We start from the raw sequence: 15527 nt of genomic DNA, 5'->3' as shown, positions 1-15527 counted from the left end.
GACCACTGTGGCCAGGGATGATGGGATTTGTAGTCCAACAACATCTGGGGACCCAAGTTTGGGAACCCCTGGAATAGAGAATATCCTAAAAATCTGTATACTCCATTTTTGATATCATTATAGTATAATTAATGACTGTGGGTAAAAGTTAGTTAACTTTCACCTATTTATTTTGGCTTATGTACTTTTTTGTCTGAATAATATATACATATACTGTAGTAGGATATTTCAATTGATTGATTAAGAGTTATTGAAATCCCCCCCTTTTTTCTGTCTGTCTTTTGCTTAAAGTATTTGATTAAATGAGCATAACAAAAAATTGTTGTGTTTTTTTTAAAAAAATGGGTTATTTTCATCTATCCATGGTCCTTGAGTAACCGGAAATGACTTCTGATGTCATTTCCTGCTGCCATTTTGTAGCTATCTTCTGCCAGAAAAAAACCTTAAAGGGGAACAAAAATTGGATGATTCTGAAGTTTGGGGGGCATTGCCGAAAAGCTGGAGAGGAAGGTACTGTGTTTATTTCAGCTTCCCCCCTTTTCCTTGTGATTTTTAGCACACTTTAGATTCAAGGAAAATGGTGGGCCACTGTGTGAAACAGGATGCTGGACTAGATGGGCCTTGGGCCTGATCCAGCAGGGCTGTTCTTATGTTCTTATGGTCAGATCATGGTTACATTTGTTTAGTAGCTCTTTCAATCCAAAGAAAAATAAGGATAGGCGATTAGAAAAAGAGGAAAGCTGTATTTTATACAAATGCCAAGACGTTGGTGCAAGATAAGATTGCATAAATGCATCTCATTGTACTCCGTACCCAATCCACCCTTTTAACAGCGCTGGGAAAGAGACTTAACAAGGAGGGAAACAGGTGTGTATTCTATTAAAACAGTTGCATCCATTTCCAGTTCATAGCATATCATCAGTTCACCTGTAATTGTACACAGACAGCCTAGCCACTCAGCATGTCTTTCAACAAAGGACATTTTTACACAAACTCAAAACACATTCAGACCTGCCTTTACTTTCCTCATTCTTTCGGTCTCTCCCGGAAGGAGGCACGAAGCATAATGATTCAATTTTCGAAGAAGACCACATCATTAGTGATTCAAGGCCAGATCCAGGTTATTTCCAAAAACTCATCATTCACATTAATAGGAATTTCATCATCCCACTCAAAGAAATACATTTTGTTCAGACTCTCAATGCTAATCAGAAAGTAGTACTTCTTAACTGTTAAGGACAAGATACGTGGAATATTTTTGACTGGAGACTGCTGCTCATTTATGACATATGTTTTGCCTCTTACAGACGGGGCCTTTTCAGCTACTACTTCACTTGGCGTTTCTGCCCAGGGTGAATTATAAGGTACTTGAAATTGCAAACTAGAGATTCTGGTAGTGGGGACCAAGAATCTTACTGTATTTACCTGAATCCAAGTCTATGTTCCCCCCACAAGTTCTTTGACGTTGGAAACTGGGAGGCTGTCTTACATTCAGGGTCCTCTTCCTTTTGGGTAAATAGTATGACTTCCATTAATCCATATTTTTAAGGGTGGTGGTGGTGGCCTTAAATTCAGGATTGTCTTCTATTCAGGTAAATACAGTATTCCTCAAGCTTAGAGAGTGGGAACTGTTGATCTGCTGAAAGGAGGAAGGACCTGCACTAGACCCAGTCCCAGGCCCTGATACCAAATCAAAGCCTGATAGAGGGCCAGAGACAGAGCCTCCCAAAGCAGCACCCATAAAGCTAGAAACCCCCCTGAAGAGACACCCTCCGAACCTGGACCCCCGGGAGCAGACTCCTCCCCTCTCAACACACTTTGTGACAGCTGCATGTCAGCACCAGGAGGCACAGAATCAGCTGGAGAGGAGGAAGAGAGTGCTGAACTTCAGACCAGCAGGCTGCCCCTTTACATGGCTACTCTCCATGGAGCCCAGCATTGGCAGACTGATCTCAGAGGGGTTTAAGAGCTCAGTCTACTTCTGGCTGTCATCAGACCAATGCATCTCATGGACCTGTCCAAGGAGAGCTGGTCTTGTGGTAGCAGGAATGAACTGTCCTCTTTGCTAAGCTGGGTCCACCCTGGTTTACATTTGAATGGGAGATTCAGTATTGCAGACAATACTGAGCTAGACAGATGGATCATCTGACTCGGTAGAAGGCAGCTTCCTATGTTTCTAAGTTCCACCTCTACTGTCATCTTCAAACATTTGGCTACTTTTGTGGTTCTACAGGAAAGGCAGCTGTAATTTCACCTCACCCATCCCCAATTCTTACATTTCTGTTCCCACTTACATTATGGAAATGACTGCATATAATTATATCGTGTTGCATAATTTTGCTTCTGCAGGTCATGTGGAAGGACTGAGGCCTATGCAGGGCAATGAGCTTGTACTCCAATCACTGGAATTCCTGCCTGGTGCCCCCTGCCCCAAATATGAGTAGAAAATGGCATGCACCATTTTCAGTCTTAAGAGCTAGAAACATGTTTTTCTTGTTTGTTAAACAAAATTTGAACTTCTTATGCTACTGCATTCTGAGCCAAGCAGCAATTTCTGCACTGTGTGTTGCAGTCACTGAGCTGTGAAATACACTCAGGTCTGCATATGGAATATAATTGTGTAACCCACTCAGGTCTGAAAAATGGCAAATGAAAGCTCCTTACAGAGACGAAAGACTACTGGTTAATTTTAATACATTGTACCTTGTCCATTCCACAGTGGTTTCCCCACTGAATAGTTACCCTAATTGGAGAAGACCATAGCTCAACACTGTTCAGCATCCTTGTTATATCCGTCCTTTCTGTATCAGTGTAGCTCTTTTAAAAAAAAAATTATTAACATATTTTTATACTGCCCAAAACTTACATCTCTGGGCTGATATGTATTTAAAATCTTCTTTAAAAAAGATATGACAATGAAGGAAATAGAATCCTGTAATAATGGGGAGAAAACTAGCTAATCTAAGCAAAGATCAGGGGAGATTCTATATAGGCCTTGCCAAGGGAGGGTGTGCATGTGTGTGCGAGAGAGATAGACCGGGGGGGGGGAGCGGAGTCTGTTAATTATTAGTTAATACACCCATTTGGTGAAGAAGGTTAGAACTTCCCAGATGTGTGTTTTTGTTTGCTATAGTGCAGAAAAAACAGAAGAAGAATAGCTCTGTCCATCTTGTTTCTGCCAGTTAAATTAATGGACCCATGTCCTTCTATGACCGTTTGATGAGGTCATCCGAGGGGGCTCTGCTCTGGGTGCTGACAATGAGGGAGGCTCGGTTGTCATGCCCGCGGGACAGGGCCTTCTCTGTTGCTGCTCCCAGACTCTGGAATGCTCTCCCAGTGGCTATTCGCTCCTCAGTCTCCATCACCGCTTTTAGAAAGCATGTTAAATCCTGGCTTTTTACTCAGGCTTTTATATGATTGTCTCTGCTGCTGCTGCTTTGTATTTTGTACTGTTTTCATGCTTGTATTTTAAATCTTCAATCAGATTTGTTTTATATTTTAACTTAATATTTTAATTGTTATTTTTATAATCTTGTTTTTAATGTTCTGTGTAAACAGCCTTGGGATTGTTTTTAATGAAAGGCGGTATATGTATTTAACAATAAAAATAAGTAATTAAGTATTTGGTGCCTTTTAGTGCTGTTGCATATCTTCATGTAGCTGAAGACATTTATGGAAGGAGGTTGTAGATGTCCCCTTCAGTAAACTGTTTCTTCTCTTTTGGCCTGTTCGGATATTTACTTTGCCTCCAAGAGTAGAAAGGAATGTGTGTTTCCTTCCTCCCTTCTTCCCATCACCGTTGGCAGAAGATAAGAAGTGAACTGGAAGATTCTGCTTTCCCTTGATCCTACAAGATATGTCAGTGCTCTTCATTATAAAGCCCAGGGACTAAGTGGCCCCCATCAACCCTAACTGTTAGCTCCCAGACAAATTGTTTGTTTGGCCTGTGTGAAGCTTCGGCTAATACTGAATACTCTGCACGGTCCCCCTGGCACCATGCCGAGATAGCTATTCTTGCTGTGCAGTGCCACCCTTTGCCCAGTGCCAGGGGCTTCTTTAAGGGGAATGGAGATCTCTTGAGGCCCTGCGCCATCTTGGAAGGCATGTTCGGAGTGCTGGGAAGTGTAGCCCTTGCCAATGCCCTCCTCCTAGAGCTCTTAAGAGAAAGTTCTGTCTCTCTTAAAGGGCATTCCCAGCACTGAAAAACACCACCACCACAGTACTGTGTGGAGGTCAGCACAGTGGGAAATGGCTCTCACACTGAAGGTTTCTTGTTTGTTTTTGCCAGTGCCTCCCCCATCCACCGTGAAAAATAGTGAACACCTCTGAGCTCCTCCAAGGATATAAATGTAAAAAATAAAATAAAAATAAATAAATATGGAATCTCAGCCATTTGTTGCCTTCTGTGCTGAGAGGAGAGTGGGAGAGGTTGAGCCAGAGGCCCTGCTTCTGATCGCACTGTCAAGGCTGGTGGACCTGAGCATGAGCAGATGATTCAAGGGGCAGCTCAGAAGGCACACAAATGAGAAGCCAGACCAGAGCCAGCAACTTCGTAGGATCAAGTGGGAGTCTGTTGGCTTTTTCTGTGACTTGGTCACCACTAGTGGTGTGCACGAACCGGTCCGGAGGCCATGTTAGAGGCCTCCGAACCAGTTCGGATCCTGGCCGGTCAGGCACTGGGGGGTGTCTAGCTTTAAGGGTGGGGGGTAGTACTTACCCCTCCTGCTGCTCTTCCCCCTCCGGCGCTGCAGTTAAAAGTGAAGTTTTGGGAGCGGCAGCGTTCCCCCCTGCCGTCCCTGCCCCCGTCGTTGCCTGGAAGTAGCGTAAAGTACCAGCACACATGCGCCCATCGTGGCGTGCGCACACGGCAGCGATGGGTGTGCCTGCATCGCGACGGGTACATGCGTGCTGGTACTTTACGCTACTTCCAGGCAATGACGGGGGCAGGGGCGGCAGGGGGGAACGCTGCCGCTCCCAAAACTTCACTTTTAACTGCAGCGCCGGAGGGGGAAGAGCAGCGGGAGGGGTAAGTACTACCCCCCCGCCCCTAAAGCTAGACCACCACCCCAGTGCCGGACCACGCCTCCGTGGTTCCGTGCACACCACTAGTCACCACTGGGCTGGCAGCTGCCAGATAACCCTGTCGGTCTCATAGGACAGAGCCCATGAAGTCTGGCAGCAAATGAGGCAAGGCAGCACTAGTCATAGGAACATAGGAAAGCTGCCTTATACCGAGTCAGACCATTGGTCCATCTAGCTCAGTACACAGACTGGCAGCAGCTTCTCCAAGGTTGCAGGCAGGAGTCTCTCTCAGCCTATCTTGCCAGGAAGGGAACTTGGAACCTTGCATGTGCTCTTCCCAGAGCGGCCTCATCCCCTAAGGGGAATATCTTACAGTGCTCACATGTAGTCTCCCACTCAAATGCAAATCAGGATGGACTCTGCTTAGCAAGGAGGACAATTCAAGCGTGCCACCACAAGACCAGGTCTCTTCCCTTTCATTTAGGGACATGAGTTGATTCTGGTTTGGTCATCTGAATGACTTCCAAGTTGTGGTTGTGGGTTTACATCTATCAGGGAAGCAAGGGGTGGAGGGAAAATGAGAAGCCATGGTGAGAGCTTGGCAGAAAATATTGAGAACTGATCCCCAGTATAATCTGCCACCAGGAAGGAAAAGCTGCAGGAATGTTGCACAATGTCATTTACTGCCTTTAGTGTCTTACAGACACTTAAAACATTCGGGCCAAGACAGACAGGCAACTTAGGCCCTGGTCAGAAAATACATATTCTCTGCTTCATTTTGCAAACAGAATGCCTTAGTTTGAACATAATGGGAAACCATGGTTTCCCGTTATGTGAATGAGCCCTGGAGAGCTATGGGCTAATATACTTCCTCTCTGCTTCAGGGCTTGACTATGTAGCACTAAACCATGGTTTCCTGTTCCTACCAGACCTTTGTCCTATGTCTATTTGTCAGCAATACTCCATTTCAGCTTCTTCCTTAAGGCTTTATCTTGATGCATATCTTACTCATAAATAGCTACAGACTCTACTGTCAGGTTGGGGCAGGGGGAATTCCTTACAGAGCACAATTGAGTCTGAATAAATTGATTTATTTGCTTGCATGAAAGATAAATTTTGCATTGCTCAACACCACACAAGTAATTGCAAAACAGCTGCAATATTTTCTTTATCACTTTTTAGCTTACATTCCTTAAGCAATGTAATGAGATCACCCTTTACTCTGTGTGTGTGTGTGTGTGTCCATCTCCTATGAACACTGCAATGCCTGGACTAGTATGAACCATACTGGGTACAGTTGTAGTGACATCCACCGCAATTCAAGATGGCAGACCCATGAATATCTGACGCACAAGTGGGCTAACTTGTTAGGATGGTAATTATCAATTGAGATTATAGTAAAAGGAAGGTAGGCAGATTAGTTCTTACCAGAACAACTATTTCTTGAATGTTAGACTACTCTGACACATACAATGGATATTCAAAAATAGACTTCCATTAGAAATCAAAAAGAAGCCTGTGGATTTGTCCCCATGGAGGTATAGGGGTAGAAATTATGTGCTGGAACTGGTTGTCCCAATGGATTTTTTTGGGCATGGTTTCATAAGAAGGAGCTATCAGGATCACTCCTGAAAAATATACATGGAAGACCCCACTGACTGTGCAAGATCATCAGGGGATCTAGAGCAGGGTGCTATCAATATGCTGATGACACCCAAATCTGTTTCTCTATGACACTATCATCAGGAAATGACATAGTTCCCCTAAATGCCTGCCTAAAGGTGGTAATGAGATGGATAATAAATTGAACCAGAATCCAAACAAGACTCATAATTCAAGGGATGTGATAGAACTTCATGTTCTGCGTGGGGTTGCACTCCCCACCCCCACCCCAAAGGAAAAATGTACATAGTTTGGGAGTCCTTCTGGACCCAGGCCTCACCCTGGTGTCTCAGGATGAAGCTGCGGCCAGGAGCACTTTCTATAAACTTCGGCTGATACAACAGCTGCATCCATTTCTTGAAGATAATATCTCAAAACTGTGGTGCACTCACTGGTAACTTTGAGGCTTGACTACCGCAGTGTGATCTATGTGGGGCTGCCTTTCTTTGTACATAGTTCAGAAACTTCAGTTAGTTCAAAATGCAGCAACCAGATTCGTTTCTGGGGTTTCTCGGACAGACCACATTATACCTGTTTTAAAACCGTGCATAGTACTTTGCACTGGCTGCCGATAGGTTTCCAAGCAAAATACAAAGTGCTAGTAATTAATTTTAAAGCCCTAAACAGCCTAGGACCGGGTTCCCTGAGATAGGGAACCTTCTTCAGCATGATCCTCACCACACATTAAGGCCACCGAGTGAGGTCTGTCCCTGACTGCAATGCACTCCCTACAGATATATGTGGTTTAAGAGCTTTACCACCATTTAAAAGAGTGCTAAAAACACATCTTTTTAGCCTGGCCGCTAGTGATTTTTAAATGGTTTTTAATTGTTTTAATGTACTTGTTTTTAATGGGTTAGTTATTTTGTTTTTATTTATTTGAACCACCTAGAGCCATCTTGGGGAGACAGTATAAACATTCAATAAATAAATAAATAAATATTCCAAAGTCAACACATGTCAGGAGTTAAACTGCCATACACTCCTTTGGAAAAATTCGTGGTCCTTAACTATCTTCGGAATTTCTTTTTCTTTTTCTAAACTATTCAGGTTTCCAGTGATGGTGGGGGGAGCCTTGGAGTTGAATGAGCAGAACTTCTGTGCGCACTGTGGTCAGGGCCACAGACCCAGGCCCAGGTCAGTGGGGGCACTAGTTCTCACAGGGAGGGAGACACACATTAGCAGTAACAGAATATCACACTGCCAATTATTCTCCCTCTCCCTCTTGTAATACACCCCTGCACGTTCCCCACCGCACATCAAGATCATCTGAGGAAATCCGTCTTCAGTTACCACCAGCACGTCAGGTGGTGACTCAGAGGCAGGCCTTCTCTGTAGCTGCTCCTGGGCTGTGGAATGTGCTCCCGGCAGAAATCCGTAATTTGAGTTCATTACTGTCTTTGAGTTCTGTTTGGCCCGGCCTTCCAGGATTTTTAAACTGTTTTTAAACTGTTAAGGTTTGGCCTGGTTATCTCCAGGGTTTTAAAAACTGTTTTAAATGTTTTAATAATATGGTTTTAAGTTGTTTTTACAGTTTTCTATTTTAACAGTTAATTGATTTTAGTTTTATTTTAATGTAAATCGTCCTGAGCCATTTTTGGAAGGGTGGTATAGAAATCAAATAAATAATGATAAATATGTCATAGTGCACCTTGCTCCGCAAAGGGTCTACACATCCTGCACCTCAAAATATAGTCATCTTTGCTCACTGCACCTCACCCCACAATAAACTGCACTCCCTTTCCTGAATATGAATTGCCTGCTTCAGCATTCATTTCCCAAAAGCAATGGTCTCAGACTGAATTTCCAAGAAAAAAGCAGCAATCTCTGGAGTACCAGCGTTGCCCCCACAATCGACTGAACTCCTTCCCATCGTATCCTCAAACCAGTGAAGGCTATTCTTTTGCTGGGCATTCAACCTCACAAATGAGCAACCTGCAAGGCTCACGTGAAAGCCGGGAGTGGGGTGGGTCACCAAAATCAGACTTCCCCTTAGGCCTGGCCCTGGTTACTGTCACCTCTCATATGCATTGTTCTCTCTAAGGTGCGTGCACGGCATGCACGCACTCACAAATTTTCTTGATGTCCACTCAGTTAATTTTAGCTGCTGCTCGGGTTGAATTAGGAAGGCCCCACTCTGAATGCACCTAAGCGCACAGTGCCCTGATACTGCCGCCCAGAACAAAACCCATTCTGCACAGAGAATGGAAAAAAAATTAGAGGGACCACTGCTCACATGACCTTTATGCTGAAAGGTAAGGGGACAAGGAGAGGAACCATAGCTCAGCAGAGCACATGTTCTGCATGCAGAGCATCCCATGCAGTGTTCCCTCTAACAGGGAATCCCAGATGTTGTGGTTTACAACTCCCATAATTCTCAGCCAAAGGCCATCACAGATGGAGACGCTGGGGAGTTGTAGCCAACAACCTCTGGAATTCCCTGTTAGAGGGAATGCTGATCCCACGTTCAATCGGGCACCTCCAGGTAAGGCTGGAGTTACTCTCGAGAAAAGATGCATGGGATCTGGCTGCTAGCTATGCTATCCTACCCATATGGCTCTACAGTCCCCCAAAGAGGGGTACTTCAGGCAGCCTTGTTTGCCACAGCTGTTATCAATGATACAGCACTGTCTCCTGCAATAAATATTTCAAAGGCAGGCCCCGATCCTTACATTCTCAGAGACATTCACGAGAGCTCCGATTGCCCATGGCTTCCATTACATGCCCACTGTGTGTTTAACAGGCAGTCAGCACAGCCACCCTTCATAGTTACCCCGCTAAATGAGCAAAGAGACACCTTTTAAAATGGGGGTTCTCTTATATTTAGCAAGGGGAGAGCAACTGGTGCTATCCAACCCCAGCACAGCATCCCTCCAGTGGCTGTTGCTGGTATCTGCCTTATGTTTCTTTTTAGACTGTGAGCCCTTTGGGGACAGGGGAAACATCTTTATTTATGTATTTGTTTTTCTATGCTTTGAGGGCTTTGGTTGAAGAGCAGTATATAAATATTTATAGTAGTAGTAGTAAATGGAACATGGAAAGGAAAGGTTGTACTCTCTAGTCGGTGTCAACTCTTGACAACCCCAGAACCATATGGTTTTCTTAGCAGAATACAGGAGGGGTTTACCATTGTCTCCTCCTGTGCAGTATGAGATGATGCCTTTCAGCATCTTCCTATATCGCTGCTACCCGATATAGGAGTTTCCCATATTCTGGGAAACACACCAGCGGGGATTCGAACCAATAGCCTCCTGCTCATGGAAGCTGCCATATACTGAGTCAGACCATAGGTCCATCCAGCTCAGTACTGTCGACACCAACTGGCAGCAGCTCTCCAAAGTTTCAGGCAGGAGTCTCTCCCAGACCTACCTGAAGATGCCAGAGACTGAATCTGGAGCCTTCTGCATGCAAGCAGATGCTCTACCACTCAACTATGGCACCATCCCCTCAGGGGAATACCTTAAAGCAGACACTGCTCACATGTAGTTGCCCATCCAAATGCAAACCCAGGCAAATCCTGCTTAGCAAGGGGGACAATTCACGCTTGCTACTACAAGACCTGCTCTCCACCCCAAAGCATCCTCTGTGAGAAAACTCCAGTCTAATGTGGGGCTAGCCACGGGAAACACAATTCTCATATACAATGTGAAACATTTCTTGCCACCACCCAGCTCCTTGCTATAAGATTCTACTTTCTGCCAAAACAGCCACAGGTCCAACATGAACACACGCAAAAATAAGCATGATCATGTAGAAAAGTTTTTAGCATTTCTTGAGTCTCAACATTTCTGCCGAGTACAGACTGGAGGGCAGAGCATGAACACAGGTGTGTGGAACCTTCCCTTAAAGATTTGTTCCGAATCTTGGATTGCCAGATGTTGCTGGTTTACAGCTCCCGTCACCCCCAGCAGCAGGGGATGATGGAAGTTGTAGTCCAACGCCATCTGGGCACCCAAGTTTGAAAGCCCTTGATCCACTCTGTTCACTCATGGCAGGATTAGTCGCAGGCAAATGTTGAGACTTCTGGTTTGGCATTACTGCTCTGATTGCAAAGTGTAACCCTTCTGGGTCAACCCCCTTCCCGTTTTTGCCTTGCTCTCTTGCGTGGGATGAAGACTGCTCAGAAACCACTACCTCTGGCAATACACAATGAGCACATTTGTGGTTAGATGACAGCCAGTATGAGACCAGCCAGGACCAAGCCACAAACCAGTGAGGGCCAGAGTCAATGAAAACCGGCTCCAAGGATTTCTAGCCTTTAACTGGAACATTTCTTGTCTGTTCATGTTCCAGTTCAAATAGGTCTTGGATCTCTGGAGGTTTCCTATTCTGATGCAAAGCTCAGAACTGAATGGGAGGATGAATGCAGTTCCTCCATCAAATATCACTTAGATGAGCAGCCGCTGTTTATTTATATCCCGCTCTTCCTCTAAGGAGCCCAAAGCAGAGTACATGGTTATGTTTATCCTCACAACCACCCTGTGAGGTAGGGCAGGCCGAGAGATAAATGACTGGTCCAGAGTCAGCCAGCGAGCTTCATGGCTGTATGAGGTTTTTTACTCAGATCTCTCTGTTTCTAGTCCAACACTCTAACTAGGGATGTGCATGAACCTGTCCGGAGGCGCTTTTACAGTCCTCCGAACAGGTTCAAACACCAGACAGTTCGAAGGTTGGTGGGGGGTAACTTTAAGGGTGGGGAAGGGTGCACTTACCCCCCCAACCGCATTTCCCCCACCTCACTAAAAAAACTGGTCCAGAGGGACAGCAGTGTACCTCCCTGCCACCCCGTCCTCTCCTCAGACCGGAAGTAGCCTGTGTCCGCATCGGACGCATGCACGTCAGGCTCACTCGCATGCACACTGGGCACATGTGCCAACATGCGCACAGACATGGGCTACTTCCGCGTATTTGCTGCTGCTGCTGCTGCTGCACCAGAACAGTTTTTTTGTGAGCACCAGCGGGGGAAACATGGCGGGTGTGTGAGTGTGTGTGTATAAGCGCACCCTCCCCACCCTTAAAATTATCCCCCGCAGCCTTTGAACTGACCCCGCTGGTTCCGAGCACATCCCTAACTCTAACCACTACACCACACTAGGATGGGGTCCAAAGTCTTTATCATTTGTGCATCAATTCCTGAGCAAGATGCCCAAGAGGTAGATAACAGAGAGTCAACCTGTACATTATGATAGCAAACACATGGCTCCCACCTTGCATTTGCCAAGCTAACAGAAATGTGGGGAAAGACTATCTAACCCACGCATATATATATATACACACACACACGGAAGATCTATTGTGCAATTGTGAACAAAAAGTCATTTATGGGAGTATTGTGCAATAACTAACATGTGCTAGCAACACACTTTCTGCGTTGGTGAGGAAGTGCTCGATGTGGGGCTGGAGGACCTGCAAAGGAGAATTCACAGGAGGGAGGCCTCCCCCCACCCCTCCAGAAGCCTGGGCCACCCTCTCCCCTTGCCTCATTTTTCTTTTTAACAAGTTAAGCACTGATCCAGATGATAGGCCTGGATGGCTGAAGTGCAGCACACCAAAATCTGTGGTGGGGGAACCAAGGGTTATCGAAGAGACAAGCTAGAGACCCCAGCAGACCACAGTGGGGTGGGGAAAGGGTGAACCAAGATTATCTCAGGGTTGAACAAGGCACAGGATCCAGGAGGCTAGGTGGGGGGGTCAGACCCCCAAACTCCTCAATTCAGGGGAAGAGAGCTAGCATTTCACCCAGTGGCCTAGCAAGGATGGAGCAGGCCTTGGGACAGAATGTAAAAATGGGCCCCTGCCCACACTCCCCGCTTCTTCTCCAGAGAGGTACAAGGAGGAGAGCAAAGAGCAAGCTGTCACTCATTCTGCAGCCCCCTCCCACTTGCCTGGGGGGCTCAGGGACATTTGTCTCCCCATTATTCAACTGTAGCCACACCCCTGATTTCACCCCTACCACCCAAATGCCGTCTTTAATTAAAACTGTTTTGTGTGGGAAGTTACCTGGACCGGATCTGAAGACTGACAGAACATCTGTCTGTCAGTAAACCTGCACAATTCAACACCCTCTCGTTGTTATTTTTTAAGTCATGCCTTCAACTCCTCCAGATGCAAGCAGTCAAACACGCCAGCAGAATGTTTGGCACAAATTCTCTCTCTCTCTCTCTGATGAATCGAGTTGCACTGCAACCACAAACATGCCGTCTTTCAAGTCCTGGAGCAGCCCATCAAACTCACTCCATAAAGATGATGCTTTCAATGCATCAATGGCCCACAACCAGCTGTGGCCCCACTGTCTTCAGATGCCCTACATTTCAGCTGGGATCCACCCAACACACATAACCGGTTACCCTGTTTTCATTCCCAAGCAGAGTACGGAGCAACTCCTGGCGGTTCTCTGTGAAGTCATTGCCTTTGTTGTTTTAAACATGCAATTTAGAGAGAACGACACACTCACCAATATGAGAGAGATTACACTGTGGTTTTGCGGAGGTGTTGATCACAGGCAGATAAATATCAGATGAAACCCATATTATTTCTCATCACTCCCCAGTAGATTTCTCCTTCGATTTCCATGATTCTCCCACAATCATCTCTCAGGATTATTCCACAGTCAGTAAGGGAGTTGAAGAGTAGCATACCACAGACCTCCGAAGAAAGATTCATGGACTTTATTCCCATGATAAAAGTTTTAATTCAGGCTGCCAGTTCCTTATTTTTTCAAGTGCCACACACATTTTCTTATTCTACACATTTTCTACATGTGTTGCTTTGCAAACCTCAAAAGTTCTGTCCAACGCGGAGGTTTTTGGACAGGAAGTTGTGGAGAACCATAATAACAGCAGCAAAAGAACTTGCATCATATGCTCTCTCCTCCCTTGCATCCTTCTGATGAGACACCAAATTTTCCACAATCATGAAAAAACAGAAAAAGAAAAATGAAAAACAGGCACACAGGCCTGTTGCCTGAAAGAAACAGCCATGCAGAATGAAGGGGGGGGGGGAGAGAGAAGTACAAACCCTCCCCCTCACTTCCAACAGCCACATCTGTGCCAGAGTCTCTCAACAGCCTGCAACCTTCTCCTTCACAGCTTCCCTAAAAATGCTCACTGCAACACCAAACAAAGACGCACGGGCATTTCTCTCCGCCTTGACCTCCAAGACCTCATCAAAGCCAAGAGGTGAAATGACATAGAAAGTTCCCCGTGGGGCAGATCGGCGTGGAAACAAAACGCGTTACGACTCCCCAACCACCAGCACTAAGTTTTCTCCCCTTTTCCAGATGTTGCACCTGTGGGGGGGTTGCCTCACAGGTCATCCCTGACATCATTTCCAGTTAAACTGACTTCGCAAGTTCGCAGGATGCCCTCACACGCCACCTTTCCGATTCCGAATAACTCTTTAAAGAGCGCGCGCGCACTGCTGAATCGGTCGGCTCTTCCATCCCCTCCCCAACAGCAGCCTCCTTCCAGACGTTCATGATCCCCTCCTTCAGACTTACCGAGGGGAAACTCCAGCACACACGCCCGCTGCACCCAACCCTCCCAGGAGCATTCGCTTGTACTATCCACCAGCAGGGCAGGCAGCGTGCAACTCGCTCGGGACCGTGTTCCCTCCCCGCGAATCCCCTTAGAGACGGGCGGCCACATACACAGAAGCAGCGAAAACAAATCCAGGGCGAAGAAGGGAGATGGGCAGTTCGGACTCCTCAACTCTCACCCCGCCGCCTTTACGCAATGCTCTCAAACGCCAAGTTACTCTAAGCTGCAAAGGAAAGAAGTTGAACTCCTCGCCGAGCAACCTACAGAGTTACTCACCCGCCGCTTCAGCAACCAAGCCTCGATCCTGGAGTCCTGGGAAGGGGAGGGGGGGGTCTCTTCTCTTCCCTCCCCTACAACAACGGTGCTAACTGGAATGTGCAGAAGCGCCCGGGGAGGAGGAGGGGGAGGAGGAGAGGGGGCTGCAGGGCAGGCGCGGCAGCATCTCCTCCCGGCGACCCGCGAGCAAGCCTGGAATCTCCCCTCGCCCGCCTCGTCCTCGCCGCAGCCTTTTTTGTTTGGAGGACGGACGCTGCTCCCGGCACGCAAAGCCTCCCTGCCCAAGGCTCTCCTGCTTGGAATCCCGGCGGCGGCGGCGGCGGCGACCCTGCTGCAGTCCAAGAGGTGGTGCCCCAGAGGATGCCAGCCAGGCAGGCTCGGGCGCTCGGCTTCTCTGCCCTCCCGCTCTCAGCCCAGGCGGCGGCGGCTCCCGCCCGGGAGGGTGCCTGCTGCGGTGCGCGTCTCTAAGGCTACCTCTTCAGGGCTGTAACCATTGTAACCAGCCGCGCAGCCTCCCTCGCGCGCCACTCCTCAGGCGCTCACGCCCCTCTCTGGCAGCAGGGAAGCTGCTGACACAGACAGGCTCGTCGGGATCCCGGCCGCCCCTTCTCCCTCGGCAGCCCCGCCCCGCCCCGCTGTGGGGCCCTGGCAGGTCTCGCCGCTGCCGCCGCTCTCTGGTTACTGGGCCAACCTCAAGGCCTGCACTACTCGCTGCTCTTGTCGCCGCTGCTGATGCACGCAAGCCGCCTGCCTTTCAGCGCCAAAAAAAGCCCTCGGAGCGCGGCTCGGCCAGGCTCTGGTTTTCTTGCATTTTGTTCCTTGCTCCTCACCATGTTTTTGTTTTTCTTTATTATTATTATTATTATTATTATTATTATTATTATTATTATTATTATTATTATTATTATTATTATTATATTGGCTGACACCCTGAGTGGGAAAGTTCCATTGAAATTAATAGAACTTGTGTTGAGTAATTTAGTCAGGATGCCAGTAATGTTGTTGGAGGAGCAATACACAGTCCAAAAA

At 47.0% G+C, this 15527-nt stretch overlaps 1 protein-coding gene and 1 long non-coding RNA gene across 3 annotated transcripts in view; one reads left to right on the top strand and one right to left on the bottom strand.

The window, feature by feature from the left end:
• PTPN13 (protein tyrosine phosphatase non-receptor type 13) overlaps positions 1-15124 on the bottom strand; it is a 204958-nt gene extending 189834 nt beyond the window's left edge. Inside the window, exon 1 of one of the 2 annotated variants that reach the window (XM_053256446.1) lies at positions 14499-15124. The gene's annotated coding sequence lies outside the window, so the exon portion shown is untranslated. Of the gene's footprint in view, positions 1-13138; positions 13158-14498 lie in introns of those variants that run through there. The other variant, XM_053256447.1, reaches the window with a different exon arrangement.
• On the top strand, positions 444-2477 carry LOC128327544 (uncharacterized). The gene is made up of 3 exons (XR_008308667.1): positions 444-510; positions 1308-1364; positions 2350-2477. It is a non-coding gene; the product is annotated as an uncharacterized LOC128327544 (long non-coding RNA).
• Positions 15125-15527: the final 403 nt, after the last annotated feature.

Source organism: Hemicordylus capensis, chromosome 5 (genome assembly GCF_027244095.1).
Source record: "Hemicordylus capensis ecotype Gifberg chromosome 5, rHemCap1.1.pri, whole genome shotgun sequence".
Classification (NCBI taxonomy): Eukaryota; Metazoa; Chordata; class Lepidosauria; order Squamata; family Cordylidae; genus Hemicordylus; species Hemicordylus capensis.
Note: the sequence above shows the minus strand (reverse complement) of the source record. Positions and strands in the feature narration are given on the sequence as shown.